The sequence below is a fragment of the Tympanuchus pallidicinctus genome, unplaced genomic scaffold (assembly GCF_026119805.1).
Source record: "Tympanuchus pallidicinctus isolate F22 unplaced genomic scaffold, pur_lepc_1.0 scaffold16, whole genome shotgun sequence".
Lineage (NCBI taxonomy): Eukaryota > Metazoa > Chordata > Aves > Galliformes > Phasianidae > Tympanuchus > Tympanuchus pallidicinctus.
This window is the reverse complement of record NW_026294679.1, coordinates 29,354,270-29,377,581: the sequence shown is the minus strand read 5'-3', so window position 1 is coordinate 29,377,581 and position 23,312 is coordinate 29,354,270. Positions and strand designations below refer to the sequence as shown.

At 39.0% G+C, this 23,312-nt stretch overlaps 1 protein-coding gene across 2 annotated transcripts in view; it reads right to left on the bottom strand.

Annotated features, from left to right (window-relative positions):
• The window catches only part of BMPR1A (bone morphogenetic protein receptor type 1A), a 79,062-nt gene that overhangs the window by 28,124 nt on the left and 27,626 nt on the right, over positions 1 to 23,312 (bottom strand). The window contains exon 2 of one of the 2 annotated variants that reach the window (XM_052676658.1): positions 13,488 to 13,614. The exons of the other annotated variant lie outside the window; for it this stretch is intronic. The gene's annotated coding sequence lies outside the window, so the exon portion shown is untranslated. The remainder of the gene's footprint in view (positions 1 to 13,487; positions 13,615 to 23,312) is intronic. 2 annotated transcript variants of the gene reach the window in all.

The window sequence follows — 23,312 nt, the reverse complement described above, 5'->3', positions numbered from 1 at the left end:
AGGACCCCCCTTCAAAATTTTTCAGAGGAAACAGCACTGTAAGAGAGACAATGCAGATACATTCACCATAAGCAGAGGACTGGTAACACTATGTGGAGAACAGGAAAGACCTATGAATGGAGACAAAAAGATTAATAAAGTGAAAGTTGGAAAGGAAAAGAATCATCTTTGAACGCATAACATGTAAATAAAGAAGAAAAGACACACAAGTATTCAATCTGCAAACTGCTGTCTCAACAAGTAGGTATGATCTAGCCATTAAAATGCATTTAGAGCAGAAATTAGAAGATTATTCCAAATCCGGTTAGGTTTTTGGGCTGATCTAACTAAATCAAATCCAGAATCTTAACAATTAAGTCCACCATCTGATACAGCTGCAGGTGACAGAAAAGGTGTGGACCCTGAAACAAGTGAGTGCTTCTAACTCCATATTCCTATTTGTAATAAATAAAAAAAAAAGAGCTGAGGTTAACTTTTGATCAAAGTCAAATTTAGTCCATTTCAGTCAAATCCATAACACAACAATTCAAATGCAAGTTTGATGTTCTGTGCTTTTCTTTTTCTGACTGCTTTTTAAAACACGTTTCTATGTAGTTAATGGACGGCATGCCTGTAACAACTACAAAAAAGCATCACACTGAAACAGATAAACTAACTATACTTAAGCACTGTTAAACGTGCCACATGAAAAACACAGGTAAATGCAGGTAAAACCACCACTGAAATCTTTGAAGTTAGGAGTCAATAAGAAGACTGCCGGCTACTGCAAGCCAATTGGCTGCATGACATCAACAAAAACTACTCCAATCCACATGTTCATGCACCTACCTGTGCAAGGCCAAAAACCCAATTCGATTAAACTGAAGATTATATAGCATTATTTAAAAAATACTAGTGATTTCACACATTTAAAACCCAAGATTGTGAGTATGGTTTCCATATTCTTTCACCAACCACAATCTACTACAAAATTTGAAATACTAAATAAAGTGTGTCACATGCTTCTCAAAAGATTGAAATGCATAATATAACCTAATTCAGTGGATATTTATAAATGTATTTATAATGAACTTAGAGCAGTGGTGGGTTTGTTCACTCAGAAAACATTAACAATTGTTTTCTGCAGAAGAGTTAATGCTAAGAACGGACTTGATATTAAGCAGCTGGATGAAAGTCACTTCAGAAACCAAACTACCAAATCATGACGTATCTGTCTGCTTCACAAACAAAGTTGTTAACCATGAAGAAATTAAAGCATAGCTACTTTTTACCATGCCCAGCACAATTAGGTAATTGGGGACGCTACTCGTTGGACTCCTCAATGTCCATCTTACTGTTACTCTGGAATTCCAATTAACTAACTGCTACAAAGTTTCTGCCATTAAATTAACAGTAATGAAATTCAGCAAACGTATTTTCCCAGTGCCATCAGGTATTCAGCTCTACCCCCACGTGTTACAAGCAACAAGCACGACACATTCTCTTGAGCATATTCAAACAAGACTTCACTACACCACTTTTATTCATCTTGACCATTTTCCCCCTTCCAGCTGTGCTGTTTTTGCCATTAGCTGGATTCTGCCCTTCGCACAAGAATCTCCTCCCTACCCCAGCCAACATCACCCTTCTGCCGCTCTTCCAGGCGCTATCACTCTTCCTTCATTGCTTTTATTACCTGTCATTTTCGCTAGCTCCTTACTGTCACACCAGTCAGCGAGAATTGAAAAAAAAAAAAAAAAAAAAAAAAAAAAAAAAAAAAGAGATTTTCTTAAAATGCCTTATGTTGCTACTGAACCATAGGTTGTACTAACGTGCCTGGGGACGCATTTGGGTTTGGAGTCTCAAGTATTTGATACCCTGCCCGTGTATCAGTGCGGTGGCAGAGCACTATCACACACGGCCGCCTCGGCCTTAGCTGCCCGCCGGCCCCCCAGCCTCGCCCAGCGCAGTGACGCCTCGGCCCCGCACCGCGGGACGTGGTGCCGAGCCCCGCCCGCAGGGCGGTGCCGCTGCTGCCGACGGTGCCGTTTCCAGCTCCGGAAGAAAGGAGTCGGAGCCGCTCCGCTGAGGTGCTTCGGGCCCTTTTCCTCGCGGAATACCGAAAAGCAGACCGGCGGCCCTCTCGCGCAGCCCTCTCTTCTCGCTCCCCTCGGCCCGACCGAAGCAGCGAGGACCGCGGTGCCGTGGCCGGCTGCCAGCAGCGCAGCGCCGAGCCCCCCCGGCCCCGCTCGGCGAGGTGCCGCGCAGACTTTCTGGCTCCACGGCCATTGTTCGCATGGCTGCCCCGCAACTCGGCCCCCGGGCATTAGCATGACAATGCCGCCTTCCCCCGGAACACCTCTAGCCCCGGAGAACAGCTCGGGCTGCGGTTGCTTTCTTCCTCTCCAGATTTTCCTTCGCCTTTTCCTATTCAAGGCTTCCAGTAACTAAGCACGAAATCAGACGCTCAACAAGCACTGCGGACGAGGCTCAGAAATACCGATAGTGCAGATTAGTAATTACCAAGGTCACAAGAGCAAACCTGGTAACACAGACCGCAGGGCCCTCGCTCCTTATGCTGCAGTGTGAAATCTGCTGCTGTGATGTCACCTGTTGCATGAAGGGCACGCTTTCCTGACAGGGCACGGAGCACATAATTCCTAGGAGGAGGTAACGGAAGAGACCATCAAATCCTAATCGTGGAATCACAGAATGGCCTGGGTTGAAAAGGACCACAATCATCATCTGGTTTCAACCCCCTGCTATGTGCAGGGTCGCCAACCAGCAGACTAGGCTGCTCAGAGCCACATCCAGCCTAGCCTTGAATGCCTCCATGGATGGGGCATCCACAACCTCCTTGGGCAACCTGTTCCAGTGCCTCACTACCCTCTGTGTGAAAAACTTCCTCCTAATATCTAACCTAAACCTCCCCTGGCTCAGTTTAAAACCATTCCCCCTTGTCCTATTACTATCCACCCTTATAAACGGTCGTTCCCCCTCCTGTTTATACGCTCCCTAAATCTTCCAAGTGGAAGAAACAGAAACAAGATTTTAGGTATGTACTTCCCAAATGGCATGTAATTCTTATGTTTGTTACCTTTGTTTGTGCCCTTCTAACTTTAAAGTGCTGAAACGCGCCCTTTCACCCTCTCTCACCATTTTCTCCAACTGCATGAATTGCCTTCTGTCTGCCATGAGCCTCACCACCCACCTTAGAACTCACATTGGAATATTTTCATAAGGTTAGAGGCTCCAGATGCAAAACATGAGGAGGTGACCGCCTCCACAGTAAGGGCACAAGAGGTGAGCAAGCATTGTCAGCAGCAAGTCTTGCATGGCCTAAATCAGAGTGCCTGGCAGTTCAAATTAATATGCTGGTCTCTGAACAGCTGTGCCGTTGAGCTGGCACAAGGCTGATACTGCCATGGAGGCACTGACCTCCAGCAAATGAGCGAGGTGGCTGGGATAGCAACATCACAAGCCCTCTCACCAGCAGCTGCCCTAGATTGCACGGAGAGCGAGCCCTGGTGCATGGGCAGTTAACAAAGTTTCCGCAGAAATAAAGTTTCAGCACAAATAAAGGATAGAAAGAAATAAACCAGCTAGCTGCAAGTATTCTGTAATTACAACATTAATTATCTCATGTAGAACTTGGAAGGAATTCAGTTATGTACTTATGTATAAAGCACACCATGCTCAAGCACGGTTACTTCACAAATAACAGGTATTAAATTTGATGTCTATATTAAGAAAGTCTATATTTACAGTATAAATTATCCAAAATTATTACTAGGCTACATTCAGTTTCTACTTTTATCCTCAGTATTCAGTTTTTAATTGTGAAACATGTAAGAAAGTATTACTGCTTTGGGAAAAACTTCCGGGACTTTGGATGAATGCAGCTGAGCCTTTTGGACCACGTTAGTATTCTGACTGGGTATTCTGCAAGGCTTGCTGAGACAAAAGTAGGAGTTTAACCTTGATTTGCATTAAACTAAGTGCACTGTGGATTTGCTCGGTTAAATAACTACAGAAACAACATGGCATGCACACAAACTGCTTCTCTTAAGTTTGAACAATGTACTTTCATCAAATATAGCTTCAAAGACATTTCTAACTCTGAACGGTAATATTTCAATTAGTGGACAATGACAGAGTTCAAAGGTAATGTTTATACTTCAACAGTTATAGTCCCCTGTTTCCTTGTAGTGAAGCAATACTGTTAAAATTTTTCACACAAAGTTCACCAAAAACAAATATACAAGAAGCAGGACTAGAAAACAGATTAAAATATTTCAACTGGGAGTTCAGTGGTTCTATTACTAGTGTTTCTCCATTAGTTGCACCACCTTCTGACTGCAAATTGATATTATTACCAGGAAAAGGTTTTCAACAACCATAGCACAGCAGATTTAAGGACAATATGTCAACATGTAAATTGGTTCTCTTCGTTGTATTTTTTCTTCTTATATTAAAACACTTCTAGCTAAAATGTTCTTTTCATCTTTATTCTTTTCCTTTTCTTCAAGTCACCTTTTCTCTTCATATGGTAAGAAAGTAACACTACATATCTAAGGGATCTAAGAAGGTACTGAGTTTGTAATATATTCCTTCTGTCAACCTTCGTTGTTTCCCTGCTTTTGCTCTTTGACCCTTGCAGTATATGACAACCTGCCCATGCTCAGTATTACAGGAAAGTCTTGGACATAGTTGTATAATAACATTCTGCCTCTTTCGCCCCCCATCATCCTCAAGCTTGAACGTATCTATCTCCTCTGATGTCTCAATAATTCCTTAAACTAAAGTATTGAAAATAAATGCATCTACCTCCTGATGTCACCTCTATTAGTTTTGCAGTTTGGATATTCTGCAGTCATTCAAAGCCACTCTCACGTAACCATCACATTCTGTCTTTTGCTGCATTATTCTGTCAAGGCCGTTACTGCATACAGAGATCCTTCCACATCTACACTATCAAATCCTTATTTCTTTCACAATCCTTTACCTTTCAATGATCAACTCCTACTCCACACGCAAATTATCTGTCAAGGATGAAGACTTGCCTCCCCATCTTTACACATAACTTAATGGTCCAAGGTAGTTTCATTGCCAAATAAGCCATAAGCATCCTGGTGATTTTTTACTACCATTTTTTTTTTACAGCAGTAAAACAATTAGACACCTCTGTCTTGTAAGACTGAAGGCTGGGCTTAACATGAGGCCCATCACCATCTCCTTGGCTCTAGCTGTAACTGAAAGATGCACTTTTCAGATCTGTCAACACTATCAATATGGAATCAAACTCCGTTAATAACACTCGTCAAGTGAAAAAACAGTAACATTTGCCATCTGTTAAGAGACTGCCACAGTCTCTTAGATGCAAACAGCACCCAGGGCCAATCTTCCAGTATAGAGCATTGTTTGTACAACTAGACACGAAAGACAGTCTTACACCTTGGCTGTATTGTAAGTGTACAGATTTTCTATTTTCACCAATTGCTGTGAAGGGGGGGAGAGAAAAAAATAACATCAATCCCAGACATAACATGCTTAACTTCCCAGAACTTGCAGCTGTATGATACGGAGGAACCACCGTCAAGGTGAAAAACTCCACAGAGGCTTTGGTAATGGAAACAAATCAAAATCTACAAATGGGAAGGAAGAAAAAGCCTCACCACTATGTATGTATGAAGGAAAAGAGTATTAATCATAGCACAGGGAAAAAATGTAAAGCACAGAGAAAATCCTCATTTTAACTTCACCATGTGACTTAAGCGCGACACAGATTATTGTGGGTCAGACTTGAGGGGCACCTGACTTTTTTTTTCTCCCCAGCAAAACCTAGATCTTCATGTTTCCTACACCAGCCTGAGCCATGAGGGCCAGTCAGTTCGGTGACTGCTGCAGTTACCAAGTAGTTGCTGGTTAGAGGAAGTATGACAGATGCAATGTAAAAATTAAATAGTTCTGGTTGAACTCAACTCGCTGCTGAGGAGAACCACGGATAAATCCAGGTCAAAACTTGTGTTTGCACTGTTCATCAACTGCAAGGTGACAGCTGCATGCAAGCACCCCACAAGACTGCTGGATAACAGTGTTCAAACTAATGATCCCCATCAAGCAATTCATGTACATTTTCAAGAAAAAACATCAGTTGTCCCTGCATCATACGATAGCATTAAAATCCCTTTGTTTCAACACTTGTCTCCCATCTCCATCACTCGAAATCTTGCATGCACTTAAACTCATCTTGAAATTTTTGATATGAAATGTCTACCAAAGTGCATCCCTGATTTCTGAATTGATTCATATTCTAATGACAGCAACTAAAAATCGATCAATTTTCATGCGTAGCAAAATTACTTGAATTAACTGCTTAAAAAAAAAAAAAAAGGTTGCTGTACTCCTCATTCCTGTTCATAATTGTATGTGAAATAACTTCAGAAATAACTTTCTGAGGGCAGAAAATTCAGAGAAGAACACAAGCTTATCATGCGTTGGTAGAACAAAATAGTGCTGATTATTTCTGCTTTTCAAAAGGAGCAGGTTCATTAGCAGTGTTTGTAAATATTTCAGGTGTGGTCCACAAAAAGGTGACAAAGGAAAAGATCAAACTAGAAAAGCTTATATTTGAGGGCTGGTTACTGTGACTGAATATAACTACAGGTCAGAATTAAGGCTGATTATTCAAATTAAATAAGTGAGGGAAAAATAATGGGTTACAGGAAAACTACAGATTCAAAGGGAACAAATTTTGTTGTGATTTAAAGAGCATAAAGAACTATTTTTGACAGAAAAAAAAGGGACAGAACAACTCACCATTACTGAACCACCTCTAGCAAATGCAGCACAGTATCTCATGATCAATCCTTCATCACCTCCCAGATATGTATTTCCACTCCTCTTTCCAGTTAGATGGTTAGATGGTCCAGTTAGATCAGTGTTTCAAAAACTAGCAACTTGAAACCACACAAGTGAATAAGTAATTCAAATCTTGGGAAAAGATCAGTGTCTTTGAGGAAAGGTCCAACGCTTTGGGGTATGTTCTACACAACCTCACTGTGAAACCTCTGACCTTCTTGGGACCCTTCTAGCATTACTCTGTCTCCAACAGGCCCGTATTTTATGTCGCTGAGACCAGCCACAGACCTTTAAAATCTGGGTGCAAGATGCCTCACATATGTCACAATAAGGAGTCACCTGTGCATGGAAACTTCCTTATCAGTGTAAGCAACCTGCAGCTTCCAGGAAAGTCAAGCTAAAAGTCATACACATCAAAGCTTCTATTTTCTTCAGAAGTATGTATACAAAACGCACAAATACAGGCTAAAGCTTCCCCCCATTTGCTCATTCACATGCTTACTCTTTCAATATACATATTAAACACTATTGCAACATGTTTTCACAGAGGCAAAAACTCCAAAGGCCACGTCCTCTATGTCCTCAGCTGTAAAGCAGCGCTCTACCATGTGCATTCACAAAGTCACTCAAGACAGGGCCATCCATCCTACTGCCTTCATGCATGCACTGTATGTGATAGCCACCACATTCACAAGAACAGGTGGGTAACAGGTTCTGCTTACCAAGATGACAGTCTCTCACCCCCTTCCAGATGCAGATATGCAATAATTTTTCTAAGACTCCTTTTACCTCCACTAAAGGAAATATTTGACATTGCTCATCCTACAGGAATATATTTTCCTTACCTTAAATTCACTCCAAATGGATCAAATGACTTTGTCTTTCATCATCCTGACTTAATCAGTCATTCTGGAGTTGTGTACTTCCTTTATATTTTTTCCGGATTACATAATCTTGCCTTTTTTCCTGTTAGTTTGCCCTTCACATTATTGATAAATACAGCCAAGTTAGCGTTACGTTTTGGCATTTACATTGTTAGAAGTAACTACTGACATTATCATGAGTCAGTTCATAGCAAACAAAAAGCTTTTTTTTTTTTTTTTAAATAACTTATCAACAAATGATCCTCCTTCTATAGCATTAACAGACCTTCCTGTTAAAAAAAAAAAGGCAGATATTTAAATAGCAGATAACTAACCAAGACATTAATATTTACTGCCTAGTTACTCAGATTATATTCCACTGTATGTATTTCTATGAAGTTTTGAAGTTGACTACTTAAGTTTTAAAATACTCCAATTACTCAAAACTCTGAAATCTTGTACTGTGTTGTAAGCACAAAACATTTTTGAAATACACGATAAAAAATAAGCCTTCTTTACCAAGACTTTGTTACTGTTTATTCTTCATTTTTTTAAGAATACCACATCTCAGAAACAAGGAAACCAGCCATTTCCTACTGCACTATGGGAAGAAAGAGAAGCCGTACTTCAAACGAAAACAAAACGTTCCTTGTGTTATTGTTTAGAACATAACTACATCTTACCATTCTTCATTTAAATGTTTAAATTTAACCAAGTCAAGAAACAACCAAAACAGAAAATCAGGAATGCTTCTAACTGCATAATACTGTCTGTAAAATACATTCCCATCAACAAAAGCATCTTAAGATCGTTCCATGAATGCATTCCCTCTATACTTCTCCTATCCTTAATTCTCCACTCTACCATATTAAGTTCCCATCCCCAGATAGATAAATAAGATATAAAATTCAACCTTATCGAATAATAGAACCGTTTGAGTTGGAAAGGACCCTTAAAGGTCTACTAGTCCCCTGCAATGAACACGGACATCCACAGCTAGATCAGGTTGCTCAGACCATGGTGCAGCCTGACCTTGAATGTCTTGAGGGATGGGTTTTCCCACCACCACTCTGGGCAGCTTGTGCCCAGCAGCTCACCACTCTTACTGCCTCTTCTTGCTATACAGGAACTTGCCCAGATTTCCTAAGAGCTGTTACTCACCAGACTTTCAACAGGAGATTCTGAGCTTAACAGGTTCAACATAAAAATGAGTATAAAGGGACTGCAGAACAGCATAACTTGATCTTCCTGACAGTCTTGGTCCAGCAATCAGGAAGTCCCATGTGTTACGCTGTCTGAGAGCAAGATGGTCATACTACTGAACAACTTGGGTGAAACTAGGACAAATGGATCTAAAAAAAGGAAGTACTGTCAAGAGGACACCGATCACAGATTAGACACACACTACTTTCCAAAGGATGTGTGACAGCATGCATCAGAAGTGAACAACTCTAGAGTGGAATCACTGGCACTTCCTGTTTTGATCAGCAGATAAAAAAGAGGACACGGATTTCTGGTTACTCCACTCCTGGAAAATGCTATGAGCATACTGACCTGCATTTCCCATTTGTGGTTTGAGTCTGAAGTGGCTGAGCCTGTTTGCTATAGAATTAACTCCTAGCCAATAGTTTGCTGCCAAGAAAATTCAAAGACAACTACCTCAACCTTTTAGAATAATTGCTTCCTTATTCAACAGAGGAGATCTTGATGATTAATAAGAAAACCATTGCAAGAAAAACATCTCATAGCTTCAAGATTTTGTTCTGAAACACTTGACGTGATCCTGGCTACTAAATGAAGAAGCTCCATCACATGAGATGAAATAGCCCTATCACCACCAGCCTGGGAGGGGAAAAAGGTGACTCTAAAGGCAATAGAAGCTGAAAAGTAGGAATTTATTCTAAAACTGTCAACTGAAGTTGCTGGTTAAGCATCACTAGATCAGAGGTCTTTGATCTTCTAGTTATTGCCTCCTAAAGGCAAGATGAATTAAGTGAGTATTTTAAGGTTTAATGGAAAATATATATTGAAGTAATCCAAGTTGTTTTCAACACCCTGAAGAAAAACTAATCACACAAACAAAATCTTTATATTAAATAAAGAGACAACTTGACACAGGAGACTATACTTGCAAAAGGTAACTAAGAACGTACGGCCATATTGATTAAGTGCAGTATACCATGCCACATTTCTCCATTTACATCATGCAAATGCTGAAGACTTGCACAAATTCACAGTTACAATCAAGAAGTAGGTATTTACCCTACTAAGTAAAAGCAAGAGAATTTTAGAGCCCCAAAAATAAGGTACAGCTACAAGAAGTACAAGGAAATGCCATATTAAAAAGACATTCTGCATTAATCACAGACCAAAATAAATGAGGATTATTCCTCATCTTGAGAGGTCAACAGCTGTCAGAGATGCATGACATGCTTCACTGAACCTTAACACAGAGGAGATAGCCAAAAAGATTTAATCACAAATTGGTATACCACTTAGGAAGTGACAAATGAAGTTTTAGATGATAACATCATCTTTTTCACAGCATAAATTTACAATTAAAGCATTCACTTTCACAGGGTTTTGTGGGTGTCAAAATGCCCCCGCCAAAAATTCAACTGAAAGCACTTCATGGTGTGAAATGCAACACTACAGGCTGATCTCACTTAGGGAGTAAATTGGCTGACCAACATCTGGGATGATACACTCCATCTAAAGCCAGTATTTATATTCTTTCCCTCTTTTGGCTTTAGTAACCTTGATTTCTCATCTTTTGTCTGTTACCTGGCTATTAAAATTAAATTACAAAAGGAATGAAAAGAGAAGATAGAACACATAAAAACAGAAGTGACTAGCAAAAAATTCTGGGTTTGCTTGGTTCAGACTTGCAGAGACTTGCCCTCTTTTATTTTCACGCTTTCTGACCTTCAAGTAAAAATCTTCAGTAAAAATTATACAAGCTGTGTCAAGATAGTGAAATCTTGAGGAATAATGGTACTGTATTACTTTTTGTCAGATTATCTGTTCACCTACAAGAAAAGCATCAAACAACTTCCCCTCTCCATCTACTGCTAATAATCTAACTACTGAAAAATACAGTGCACAAGGGACAGGAGGGGGAGAGGAAGTAACTTGTGCAGTTTTTATGGCTTTGTGGCATTATTTTTTTCTCCACCATTCTATTTTTAAAAGCGTATTTCATCTGGAGTTTTCAGTCCAAGTGCATCTACTTGTGCTCTGCCACATGACAGTTTTTGCCCAGCTTCATCAGAGAACAAAAATAAACAAATATTGGCAAAAAAAGTCCATTTCTTTTTCCCACTGTGCAATAGAAGGGCATCTGCCTGTTTTCCAGCTTATTTCAAATAAGGACAGTATCTTAAAGATGCTTAAGAAGAAAATACAGGTGTTATTTCAAAGGCATAAATATTTACTGGTATTCCTTATTTCAACCAATCTACATATGCAGTCTCTGAAAAAGTACCTTTCTCTCAGGTCTCTTACATGAAAGGAGAGAGATTTTTCATGAAAGTTTTCCCTTTTCCTCTGAATCAGCTCTACATGCGTTAGGAATGGGATCACTGAGAACAGTGGGCAATAGGATGAAAGAACTGTTCTGTGATGACACATTCCCCACCCTTAATGGTTCTCTATTCCTGTAAAACTCCAAACACATATTATCCTTTCAATTCCACACATTTATCATTCTTCTCATTGGCTGTTGTGGTTCTGTCCTGTTTAATGACGTTCTTCAATGCTACAGACAGCCCCTAGCGTATACAGTCTCCTGTTAGCATGAAAAAGTTCTCCACAATCTCTGCTGTGATATTTCTGTGGAATTCCATGCTGAGAAGAGAAGCTGTTATTTCTGGTGGACAAAAGAGAGATCTTTTAAGACAGTGACACATTTTGAGAGAACTCTGTAACAATTTAAAAGAAAAAATTATAGAATCATAGAATCCTTAGAGTTGGAAGGAAGCTCTGAGGGCCATCTAGTCCAACTCCCCTGCGATGAACAGGGACATCACAGCTGCACCAGGTTGCCCAGGGCCTGATCCAGCCTCACCTTGAAAGTCTCCAGGGACATCAACCATAACACTAGGCAACCTGTTTCAGTGCTTCACCAATCTCACTGTATAAGATTTTTTCCTTGTATCTAGCCTGTTATGTATTGTTCCGTTGTCTTTGTCATTGGATGAGAGATGATCTGCTCCTCTTCACAGGAAAAAAAATAAGCGTAAATTTGTTTTTTGCTTTGTGTCAATGCAAAGCCTGTTATTTTCAGCACTGCCCTTTAACTTTTTAGTAGTGCATAAATGTGCTAGATCTAAGGTTACTTTGGCTGCAAGAAACACAGTAGAACTGGTCTTTGAATTATCCTTTCTCCAATATGAGGAACATGTGATTAAATGCAAAAAAGAATAAAAGCTTGCCTATCTTCTTGTACTGTCAGACACAAAAACTTGAGTAAAATAGGATTATAAAAGCTAACATAAATCAAGACGTGTCCCATGTAGACCAGATTAGGATCTTGCTCACCTGACGTACTGTAGATTTGACTACAGATTTTGCACTTCCCAGCATGAGTTCAAGCTTTAGAGCTTTGTCAATTTGTTTATGGTGTGCAGAAAGTTACTGTTTTCAAATAATAAATCAGTAGAAGAAAAAAAATACAGGTTAGTCAAATACTATGTTGATCCTTTCCTTGCAGGATTTTCTCTAAAACCATATGTTTCTCTAAGTAGGATATATCAAACATAAAAACTCCTTTCAACCTCCCTTGGCTGATCTTTGCAAGTGAAAGAGAGATAGTGCTGCTGTACCTGAATTTCTATTTTCCTGAAAAGAGATGTAAGGTGAATTTGTAATAAGGGCCGTAAGCTACAGAACTAACATAATCCAAGAAGCAAAATTCCTTTGAAAAAGAACAGATAATGACTGGTGAAGCCTGAGAGCGCAAGTCTCTGAAGCTGTTCCATCTCTTAGGAGACAATGTTCATACCCAAATGGGAAAAAGAGAGAGGAAGGGCCAAGAGTCACAGATCTGAACGCTGTATGTGGGCATTGCCTCAGCAACAACAGTGAGAAGATAGAAGGGCCAATACCAACTGAATTAATGTTGCAGAAGAGAATTCTGAAACTTGTCAAAATCCAACATAACAGGATGATTGTAATCAGTGTCTTAATTGCGTAAAGGAAAAAAAGCTTCAGACACTGCAAAACAGCAAACTTGGAACAACACACCAAAACCCCACGCACAGCATTCATAATCAATCACAGGAATGACTTCAAAATATTAAGGCAGTGGAATTTAGTATGAAAAACCATTACTAATAGCAGTAACAATTAGAAAAAAAACAATGTAATAAAACTCTGTAGTCATCAGGCACTATGCCAGAGGACAAGATGGCCAACAGGCATCTGTCACTTAGCAGCAAAACTAGTCATTTACTTCCACTAAAAGATTAATTATAACTGTGACCTGACTATAACCTGGCAGGTTACAGCAAACAGAATTTGTATAGTTGTAACTTTTTTCCAATCTCTCTCAGTAAAATAAATGCCTGTACTTGATACTCATTTGTCTTCTTTTCTTAAGTGATACACAGAACAGAAAGAAGACCAAACAGCAGTTTCAGCATGATGTTAAAAACACTGTCATCAGCATTAAAAAAAAAAAAAAAGCAGCAGCAGCTTTAAAATTTTTTAAAGGAAAGATAAGGTGGCTGCTTATCATACGCATATTTACTCCAGAAACATTAAAAATATTTTTGATATATTTACCTTACTTCAGAATTAAGAAACTGAATGAAACTATATTGTACTTCAAGCTTCCTCCAGACTGTTTTCATCTGTATTTCCACTTCATTAGTTCAAAGGTGGTACTATGGAAACGCATATTTCTATGAATCTGTAAAATAAAAAAATTTTACTTACGAGTTATCCAAAGAAATTGTATTGACATCTTATAGAACATAAAGCCAACTACATATTGAAGATACTGATATCCGAAATAATGGAAGCCATCTGCCATTATGAACTGCTCCTAGAAAAAAAATCCAACTTTTTAGACTGTTACACTTCTAGCAGTTGTATAGTTACGTAATATTTGTACTGAAAAGCATTTTCAATTCAGTGTTTTAGGTGACATACGGGTTTGTCGTAGATGATGGGAGATCCTGGGGAGGAGGGATGCTATGAGTCCCTCTAGGTAGGTTTCCTATGAATAAGTTTCCTATGTGCCTTCCTCATCTTTGCCAATTACCAACCAGTAACTCCTAGATTCACCTGTCTTCCAGCAATCAGGTTTACAAGCCACTCAGTTTCTCCAATTTTATTTCTAAAACAGATTAGGAGTTGAACGTTGATGTGCACAAATGGGAAAAAAAAGAAATAATGCTCCAATCAACCTTTATTAAACACTCAAGAATCTTCAGGACTGCAGATTCACAACAAAAATACACTAATATGACCCCGCTGGTTCCATCACATAAGCAACTCCAGTATTTTGAGAAAGCATCACTAGGTTTATTGAAGTTACACACAAGCATGATTGCTCCTCAGAAGAAAAAGCAAGCCAGAAGTTTGGAAATAAAATACTCAGTTTGATTTTTTGTTCACGTCTGCGAAATAGCCTACATCCAAACATGAGAGAAGAGCAAGGGGCAGGATCTCACGCAGCGTTCTAACAGTTGAGAGCAAGCCTGACTTGTGTCAATTGGCCCTTGGTTTTCAAACATAACATGAATTTTGGGCTTATCAGCTTTTCTACTTAGATTTCAACTTGAGCATGTGGCACATATTGCCAGCTCTTCCCATTTTATCACATCACAATTTGTGAATGTTTCTTTTCTATCTGAAGCTTTTAGAAACAGCACACAAGAATTTTATCACTAAGAACTTCCAGTCTGCAAACATGACCTCGACAGTAAAACAGAAGCTCAAACATCACTAACATAGATGGTTAAAAATATACAACCAATCTTACAATCTAGTAGTTTAATGCCTTATTTTTGAATGTGAAGGCCAACAGCATTAGGAAAAGGGATGGATGAAGCATGCACCCACATGATTTCTAGCAGAGGAGAAGTTTGTGTCCACTTCCTGTTTCCTTTCTAAGCTCCATAAGAACATTATCATCACAAGGTCAAAATACTTCTGTCTCCACGTCCATTTATAAGTACTGCTCCTAACACACTGAGGTTTAATAGTCCTGGTAATGAATAATAAATCTGTGCAAAATGGCAATCCGAAACCACCCTGAGTATCGGATGGCATCAGTTTTTCAAGACAACTGTCTCCACTGAGCAGACAGGCTGACACTTGACAGCTATTTCTTCCATGGCAGAATAGAAAAATACATTCTTGCTATGCAAAGATGCGTTGTATCTGCAAAATAAATCCATCTCCCTCCCTATCTTTAATCAAGATATTCAAGTAAAACCTTCACAACCTCTACAGAGTGCCTGTTAGGTTCTCTGCTCTGGACAGATCTGATTCTCTTACATCACTGGGTAACACGGGCACAGCCTCTTTCATGACTTATTAAATTTGTGTGTCAACATCAAATTCATCGCCTCTTTTTTTTTTAGAGGGCTACAAAAATCTCAGAGGTGAGTGAAGTTAATATTAATTTGAGTGACCTCATTCTGTTACTTTTACACAATTTCTTCATCAGCATGAGATGCTACGTCAGAATGTACTTAACTTTATAAAAAGCAGTGACTTACGTTATTGTTATCCAGAATGCTCAACTGCTAACAGTAGTTTTTCAAACTATTTTATGTCATTCTCAGTGGCATTTTGCAGAAAAATGTCATCAATTACAAATCAAGCTATTTACTAAGTTATTCACAATGCATCTTCACTTCATTAGAACTTTATCTACTGCAGTGACTACAAGAAACACTAAGCTTCAAAAGCACATGGGCTCTCAGCACTTCACACTAGTCAATCCAGATTGATTTGGAAATTTTTACAACAGGATTAAATTTGAATTCTTCATACACTACTAACTCAGAATGTCACCACTCAATCTGAAAAAAAAGACACCCGAATTACATTAATATACTAATTATAATATACTTGTTAATCCAGATAAGTGTAAATTTGCAGTCAGCAGCAGGTCACAGGGAACAGTTAGAACACCCAGCCTGGAAGGACTCCCTGTTGAGTTTTCCACAGCTACCAGTGCCTGAGGGCTGAGGTGGGTTTTCCACCTCACTTCCTCACACCCTCCCCATGGTCACAGAGGGGAAACCACAGGACGGCACATGGACTGCACTCACTATATCCTTTGAGCACAGGAGCGCTTACTTCTAATAGCTGAGATTGGTTTGTACAGGTGGGGAGCAAGACACAGCATCTTCGAATTGCTGGAATTCCTGGGACAGCTTCTCCACAGCTGAGGCACGGGCCCACAGATAGGAAGAAATACTAATTCTGTTCCCTCCTAGTTCCTTGGGACCTTTGCTGATAGCAGCCCTGGCCCTGTACAATGCAGCAACTATAAACATCAGTGTGTTATCAACATTGTTCTTCTCCTAGAAACTAATCATAGCAGACATCATAGCAGACACTCTAAAGAAAATGATTCCATCCCAGCTAAAACTCAGACACTATCTTGTCAGCTTTCAGCTTTGATATTTAATTTTTATTTTAAATCTTAAATGACCTATTCATCCCCAAAGCATCTTCTTGTAGTTGGGGAAAAGTGAGAATTACCCTTTATTTCAAGGAGAATTAAAAAAGGAACATTTAATATAAGCTAGAAATTTTAGAGTAGAATAAACAATCATCAAGTAGATGAAGGGCTTTGCTATGTGGCTGCTAAAATCCAGTATCTGACAAATCTATAGCTGAATAAACACGCTTGTAGCCCAGAAACAAAGAGCAATGGTCAGTGCAGAGGAAGCCTACAACTGCCAGAAAACAGGATGCTAAGGAAGGCTCTAACTTTTAACAAAATCTGACTTACCATGAAACTTAGGAAAAGAAGGATGAAGATGGCAAATACTTGCAAAGAAATTTTTGTTATTAAGCTTCTTAAAGTCGTGTGCATTTTACATGCAAATTCATGTTTATGTAAGGAACATAAGTTTAGAAAAATGTTCATTGAAATATTAACAGTTACAGTAACTCAACTGCAGTTATGGACATGATCACAGAAGGACTCATTGGTACAGATTATGGGCTAAACACCCCTCAATTAATTCCAGTTTCCAGTTAGATCTTCCCCTTTCTCAACTAATCCAGCCTCCATCATTACTTCACTTCTGCTGGGTTAACCAGTCAACTGGTCACACCTCCGTCCCAATTTCTGAAGCAGAATCTTGTTTTCCTATAAATTGTAAGCATGGGTTTGGTGATACTGGACCAAAAACAAAAATAAAAATAAAAAAATAAAAATCAACAAAACACAAAAAGGAGGCAATAAAATTTATGGAAGTGTGAACAAAGGGGAGAATGGGGAAAGCAGGTGGTGCCAATGACATGTCTGTAAGCAGTGCTGGAGTGCCCATAGCTAGTTGACAGTTCTCTTGAACAACAGACAGGAGAGGTCTCAGAAACAGAATTATCCATTTTAGGGTAAACCACAGGCAAAAAAAAAAAAAAAAAAAAAAGCTTTTATTAGAAATTTGTGAACACAGAAAATACACTGCAGGTCCAGACTGAATGAAAGTACCCCGGAAGATGCTTCAGTCTTATGACTGCCACTGGAAAATGTAGCCAGAGCTGCTGTAAGCTATAAACTGATGAAAACAGAGATTATACTGCTATGACAAGTCTAATATAGCTGTAAAATTTGAGTAGAAATTTTAAAAGCTGCCATACCAAAATTTCAAGTACTATTTCGAAGTTCACGTTCAAGGCTATGAATTTCTTAAGGAAATCCTTTTTAGTGTGAGAAAAGCCACACTGAGCTGGAAGAACAAAAACAATATGGCCTGCTGCACACCTGAGGCTTGGTGGTGTTGTCCGTGGAACAACAAAGGTATATATGAGCATTCTAGTAAACAAATAGCCCTTTCAAAACATATGGGACCAATACACAAAATGAAGTGATGCTAGGGCTGAACAAACTTAGTGCTCTGCAGCCTGAACATCAGGTAGCAAGATGTTAAAGAGCCTGAAAAATGGTTCAAGCACCTTTATCCAATCCTTGAGAGAAGACAGTTTTTGATCAATCTCCCACTTCAATAAAAATATATCCCCTTGAAAACTAATTTTAAAATTTAATTTTAATAAGCTCCTCAGTGAGGCTGACCTGTGCAGTATGAGACAGACAGAAAGAGAGACTGAGTTTTATGCCGTGACAAATGTACTCATATATACATCACAAGGCACCGTACCCTTCAGAATTTCTTGTCACACTATGAGTTTTTTATTGGGGTCATGACAAGAATCCAGACATCAACCTCTTGTGATACTGACTCAGATCCATAACAGAAGTCTGCCTTGGCAAAAAGAACAGAAAATTCTACTAGGCTCTTACTTTGTCCAGCAGATGTAATTTCCTACAGTAGAAAGGTTTTAAATCTTCACCTTTCTTAGGAGATCATTACCAGTTCATTCTGGCATACCTACACCATCTGGAGTCACCCAGAAGACTTAATGGGGCTAATCATCTATAGCTGCTTTGCAAGCAGGCTCCGTGCTCACAGTGAAGTATATCTTTCAGTTGTCTCAAATATTCTTCACTCACAGGTCCAATGAGCCAAGAGAGTGAAAAATCAGCTGATTCTCCAGACTTTGAGACTGAAAGCTATCTGACAGCAGCTTGTTGTTAAATCAAAAGCAGTTCTTCAGTAGGCCATTCCCAAAGGCAATCTCATCAGCTTACAGCATTGGTGACACATCAAAGTTGGATGGTTCATCCAGCATGAAGAAGTCAAGTCAGAATCTGATTTGCCAAGCTCTGTTACTAAACCAACTGGATTAAAGATTGCGCTGTACAACAACTACTTTCATCATAGCCCAAAGCTCTCCAAGTACCCAAAACAGTTCTGAGAAGTGCTTCTGTTCATAAGAGATCTAAAAAAAACAACTCTTTTACCTCAACTGTGGCGGTATCCACCAGAAAACTCCACTGCACACCCAGTCTGAGCTCTCAGAACACTGAAGACCGTTCCCACAGCTAACACGGCCTTCTGCTGCAGTTGACACCCCTGAAAACATAAGGCTAGCTGTGAAATCACATACTTCCCATTCTTCCTAAGTTTCAGAAAATCATCAAAAACTGGCTAGGCTCTGTTTTGTTTAGTCATCAGTTAACTTTCATAGTCCACTTTCCCAAAGCATTTCAGAACCTCACTGGGCCTTGTCACTTGGACAGTGGTTTGCCTCGTGCAGATGAAAGCAACAGTAAGCAATCACTTGGCACACAGACCTAGAGGAGCACATTCTTATCATAACACCGATCCTGGGAATGCTGCCCAGACTTCAATTTCTCCGACAAAAGCACCAGTGAAATCTACCTCCTGCCAGTGCCGCAGGACCATTAGTTCATGTTTTGACAGGTGACCCTCTTCCTCCTCCCCCCTCTAAGATTCCTGCAGAAGGCCAAGTATTTCCTCAGTCTGTCTTTTCACAGAATAACTCAAATGTGAGAATGACTTTCAGGAATGCTTTCATTTAAATATATCATACTATTTTATATATACAAATCAAAAAGTTCCTGGTATAGTACCACAACTTCAAACTCCTTTGGTCTTTGGATGCTATCAAAATTACTTTCTGAATAAGCTGAACACAAAAACTGAAGCCCGGTATGTGAAAACCATCCATGGCTTTTTCAGGTCCTTGAATCTCAAGGAGCCATCACCTGAATAATTTCAAACACGTGGAAACATGGGAGAGTCTTTAAGGAAACCAAAGTCTGTCACACAACAAGGAATTGTTAAAGGCCTCCACCACCAGCAGGCCTGTCAAGCATTTCAGTTTTACTGACAGAACATGACATGGATCACACGCTAACATCCAAGACAGCAAACTAACACTTCTAGGGGGAACCAAGACAACATGTGCTCTAAGTAAGAAAAAAAAAACAAAACAAAACCCTACTTCTTTATATTAAGATAATGAAAATAAGAATATCTAGACACTTGTTGGCAGCTTAAACAGATCTTAAGAATCTTCAGTAAAACACCATTGATATGTCATACTTAACACCAGAACTTCATTAAAATGTTCTGCGGTTTTCCTTCAGACAAGTTACAGCTTCTCAATACTGCTTGGAAGAAACCCACTACGTACAATAAGGATGCTCAGAAAGCTACACAGCATTTGTGCCTGTGAGATGCATGTGAGATTCCACAGGTTGACAAGTTTCTGTATAAGACTATACATGCAGCTTAGTTCCCAGTATATTCACCTATATTCCGCAGAATATAAGCTCATTTATGTGAAACAGTGATAAGTCAGATAGAGAACCAACATCCTCTCTGCAAAAAACTTTTAAAGGAGACAACCAAATACGGGCCTTCTGTAGACATCAGCTTTAAGGTAAGGATAAAAGATATTACATCCAACCTACTGCTCTCTTTGGAGTTACCACACAGACTGCGGAAATACTTGATTTCAGGTACTGCAATCGGACAAAATAAATTCTGAAGTAGCCTACAATAATCCATCATTGCCAAAAAGCATAGCTAATAGTGGTGACTGTTGAAAAATACCATTTTGTAGCTGAGAATTTGCTCCGTCAAACAGTGTAGTTTTGCTCTTTGTTGCTGTTGTAGTTTCCAAGGAAATAAATAGGAGAAATTGGTTTCAGAACGAATTACACGTTTCAACACAAGTACACAGTCACAAGCATAAACACAAGCACAGGTCTTTGGCAGGGAATACAAAAGTAAAAGCTTTACCAGTTTTTCACAACCCAGTGGTACAAAACCCCCCAATTTTATCGGTAGAGGAAGGTGAAGGAGTGCTTTATAACTCAGAAAACTGTATGAAATTGTCTTGGTAGCATTTGATTATTATCTGCTGTAAGTGAATTGAACTTCATTTCTTTAAAAAATAGGGTAATACATTTAGGTAACTCTTTCAGATACAGTAGACTAATTTGTTATTCTGATAGCAATTAGTTCTATCACTACAAAAAAAAAACAAGAATTCTTTTTGCAAAAAAAGATAACATTAAAATAAATATGCATATCACCTCAAATAAAAGCTATAACTATGGAATCAAAAATATTTGATTCCAAAGTTTGCAGTAGGAATTTATCCTTGCAGCTTTGGTCCCTGAAAATTTCTTCAAAATTATTTTTAAAAAATGAACTAAGGAAATTAGTGTGATGAAAACAAACTATATAGTGTTGGAATAACCATTTACTCATTAGAATCTCAGAATATATGACCATAAAAAGATGTTCCATCCTTACCATTTGCATGATGATACGGAACTTGCTTTGCAAGTCTAAAATGGACTAGCTTAGCCACCAAGGTCTCAACTTGTGCTCAAGCAGAGCTCAGAGCAGAGGTTAGATTAAAGTATTGCAGCACTGAGTAGGAAGCAATGCATGTGGATAACTCAGTATACAGACTAAACTGCTCAAATATTCTCAGCCACTTCAACTATTACATCTAACAGCTATGAGCTCAGAGTGCTGGAACACTGCATTGCCTCTAGTTCTTCAGGCACCAAATCAAGATTCTGTCCAACTTGACCTATGATTTCTAATGACAGATTTGTGAAAAAAAATAACTACATACAGACTAGACCTTAAGGGCACAGACAAACACAGGGCAGGAAAACTTAAGAAAAAGTTCTTAGACATGTTGAATAATTATCTAAATAGCTAATATGGCTTCTTGTGTTTCCTACTGATTTGTATGGTCAGAAATAACAGTAAATCATTTCTATTCATTTTCTATTCTATTCTATTCTTTCTATACATCATATTCTATTCTATTCAGATACACTCGACTGATGGAGCATTCATCAAGGGCCTGAATGAAAACAGTAATTTTTATTTTTAATAAAAAAAATAAACTTCTGGTAAATACTGGTAACAGGCCACTTAGAGAGAACAATTAACTGCTTGGAAACAAGTTCATTTTATGTGGCAAGACCACCCATCTGTGAACAAACTCTAAAATGCTGGCTATATCCTGTGAAGGGTAACTTTAAAAAAAAAAATAATGGATTCCATGAGAGAACTTAGGCACCACAAGCAGCATTTACATGATGCTCATTTAGTCCTCATTAGCTTCCTCAGTCACAGAGAGGTTTTTGCCAAAGTTCTACAGGTACCAGAGGTTTGCTACCACCCACTTAAAGCAGACAAGCACTCATCTAGAAGGTCATCCTGCTAGATATCCTGCTTGCATCTTCAGCCACTTAAGCTAATGTGAGTCGTTAACTGTTGACTCTTTTCTTCAAACACATTTTTGAGGCAATAATCTGGAAATTAAACCATCGTCCTACATCGTCCCTCTAGATGAACAGGGTGCTCTCAGACCCAGAGAACTGGAGATCACCCTTCACCTCCCTCGCTGAAAACAAATCACTTTGAAGTACACAAGGCTCATGGAAGAAGATGCCAAAGGAAAGAAGGGTGTTTTAGCCAAACAATTAAGCATACATGGGGTGGACAAGAATCCTGAAACATGACCACACATGTTAATATATGCTTTAAATCAAACACACTCCAAGCTATAAGTTATTTACTCTTGGGAGGTAGAAAAAGAGAGATAGAAACCCCTTCATCTAAAGAAGCGTGACTCCTTGGATTTCCTTTATCAGAGTTAACGTGCCACCTGCAAGGATGCAGTCAGGTGTAACTATGGACACACTCTAATAAATGGATAAAAGGACAAGATAGTTCTCAATAGTATTAACAGTGAAGTCCACAATGACATAAAAAACATATGAAAGCTTTTCCATCAACCCGGAAACACTCCATCAGGAAAACACATACACTGCTAAGGTGAACTGTTCAGTAAGCTTGCTTGTTTTCAATTCTGTGTGTCTTAGGTTTGGAAGACTTGCCCTGTTGCATGAAGCTCGAGATACCTGACATCGCTCCTTTAATGTGACATCTCTTGAACAAATAAAGAAAAACTCTGACACTAACAGCTTTTTCTATTAAGTAGAGATACAAGAGCCAACAGCTGACATTTGAATCTCATCTTTATTCAAACAGGAAAAACACATCTAAGAGTTATCAGTTAGGGACTGATTTGCTCATGACTGTAGTGGGTTCTTCCTTGCCAGAAGACAGCTAAAAGCACACTGGATGCCCTATGGTTACATGTATTTACAGCACACTGGCCAAAAAATTAATGTGCATTTCTCTTCTCCTCACACTACCTAAAGAAAAATTCCTCATACTTGAGAATAATAAATATACCTCTGCCCAAACTACCCAAGCAAAGCAAGTCTGTGTGCAAGACCTCCTGGATTCAATGGAGATGAAGTTCCATTGCACAGGGAGTAAGTACTAACACTGGAAAATCTATATTTTCACTTCCAGCATTGTCCCATTTGTTCCTAATTAATAATATTTTTTTAAAGCCTAAATAATCTTTGAGAAAAGATGAAAGCAGAGCTATTTCAGATGTACGCACTATTACATCCCATAACTTGAATCTTCTAAGAGAAAA